This window comes from Haemorhous mexicanus, chromosome Z, assembly GCF_027477595.1.
Source record: "Haemorhous mexicanus isolate bHaeMex1 chromosome Z, bHaeMex1.pri, whole genome shotgun sequence".
In the NCBI taxonomy this organism is placed as follows: Eukaryota; Metazoa; Chordata; class Aves; order Passeriformes; family Fringillidae; genus Haemorhous; species Haemorhous mexicanus.
The window spans coordinates 21,695,080-21,697,351 of NC_082381.1; the positions used below are offsets into that span (position 1 = coordinate 21,695,080).

The following is a 2,272-nucleotide window of genomic DNA, read 5'->3' on the forward strand; positions in this document are numbered from 1 at the left end:
ATTTTATTATAAATTTACACTTATAGATTTTCAGAGTTTAATTTTTTTTTGTGTAGAGTTCAAAAAATATTATAGATGAAGTTTCATTTTTAAATGCGTATAGTTATAGAGTAAGATGAATATGAATGTTTAGATGACTAGGTTGTGGTTTTCATAGGCCTGGGCTGCATTTTTACCTCTTTGCCCCCTCGGCTGCCTTTCTCACCTCTTGCTTTTCCCCCTGTGCCCCCTGTGTCCCCTCTCCCTGTGCTGGATCCCAGCTGGCGGCTGGGCCGGCCAGAGCAGCACTTCCAGCCCCGGCTGTCCCTGGAGCGGTGGGAGCTGCCGCTGGCCCCAGGCACTGTCCCCTGAGGAGCTGCTGAAGGACGGTGAGCCAGAGGGGGCTGAGGGGGCTGAGGGGGCGGTGGCGCTGAAGGGACGAGGAGCCTGAGCTGCTGCTGGGGCTGAGGGCTGTGGGGCAGCCGAGGCTGATGGTGGCACTGAGGTGACAGGGAAGTGGCACAGGCTGAGGGGCTGACAGGTCTAAGGGGGATGGGATGGGATGGGTCAGAAAGGGACTGAGGGGATGAGAGGACTGTGAGGGCCTGAAGAAACTGAAGGGAGCTGGGGGTTCAGCGAGAGCAGGGCGGGGCTGAAGGGATGGATGGAGCCAGCAGGGAGCACAGAGGGCTCCGGGACTGCAGCTCTGCCAGGCCTTGGAACCAATTGCCGAGCCTCCACTTTTGCCCCAGCTGCATGGAAGACCTTGTGGACAGCCAGAGCCTGATGGGAGCCAGCAGGGAGAAGCTGAAGGCCAGCAGCAGGAGCAGGGAATGGGGACCTGCTGCTGCCAGCCTGGAGAGAGCTCGGGTGAGGCCACAGGCCCGGGCAGGCAGGGTGGGGCTGAGGGCGGCGTGGGCTGTGGCCGTGGGCACTGCCCGGCGGGGCAGGAGCGGGCCCTGCCCGTGCTGGGGCCGCTCAGCGCAGCTGCCCCGGCCGGCACAGGGGCTGTCCTTGGCCAAGGCAGCTGTGCCGGCAGGGCCCGGCAGCTGTGCCGCCTGTGCCGGGCTGCCGGGGCTGCGGGACGGTCCCGCCGCGGCTGCGCTCACCACAGCCTAGCCCGCTCGCCTGCTTTTTCTTTCTAACCCTCCTGGGGAGGCTCTGAGATTTCCTCTTCCCTGAGGGAAGTGCAGCTGCTGCCAAGGGAAACGTCCCCGTACTCACTCAGTGTTCCCTTTGCTTGCCAGATGTCCCATCTGCTGTCCCTGTCCAGGAGAGCTGCTCTGCACGGGAGGAGAAGACCGAGGGAGAGGCTTTGAAGATGGGGCAGCTGGGATCTTTCTGCTTTTTGTGCTGTTTAATTATATATGGACTAGCATGGACTAACTAATAATTACATTGATATTTTCATATGTAGCTTGCTATTTGTATTGGTATATTTCTGTATGTATCTTATTATATTTATGAATGTACTCTCTTATCTATGTACGTATGGATATATTCATACAGGTTTGCAGTTACGTATTTGTGTAAATAGTTATCTACTTTTTTATGTATGTTGTAATATCTGTGTTTAGTTATTTTTCCATATGTGTACAGCTTTGTAGGTGTTTATATTTATCAATGTAGTTTTCAGTATATATCTTTTAAAATTAGTGTATTGGTATTTGTATCGGTACAGATGGCTATTTTTATATTTTTAATTGTATATTGATGTATTTGTATTTAAATATATTTACATTTGTGTCCAGATGCATAGCTGTATATTTGTATGAATGCAGTTGGATTGGTATTTAAACTGGTACAGTAATATTTGTATATTTAAAAATAGTTGTGGTTGAAGTATTTATATATGTATTTTATATAATTTATAATATTTAATCTATATTTACATCTGTAGATTGTTATAGATTTTTTTTAATATATGTTCGTGTAGGTATGTATTTAATTCTGTTTAAAGATGTATACTTGCATAACTATTGAATTCTTGTTGGGGTATTTAGAGAGGGAATGCATATTTTTGTATTTCTATATGGGGTCTACGTTTGTAGTAATATGTAATAAATTAAGCTGTTAAACGCCTAATTGATCTTTGTGTATAGTGAGTTGTGTATAGTAGAGGCTAGCAATAAATCAAGTTTGGTTAAGTGAACTTGGTATTTGTATATTTTTACATAGACAGGTTGTAATAATCTAATAAATTGCTGGTTTTACCTTAAATTGAGATCTGTTGAGTTCTGTATTGTCAGCATGGGTGTAGCAGTTTGTAATAAATGACATTTTTCAACTGAAA

At 46.8% G+C, this 2,272-nt stretch overlaps 1 long non-coding RNA gene across 1 annotated transcript; it reads left to right on the forward strand.

Annotated features, from left to right (window-relative positions):
- On the forward strand, positions 1–2,272 carry LOC132342037 (uncharacterized). The gene is made up of 3 exons (XR_009490375.1): positions 1–368; positions 732–849; positions 1,227–2,272. It is a non-coding gene; the product is annotated as an uncharacterized LOC132342037 (long non-coding RNA).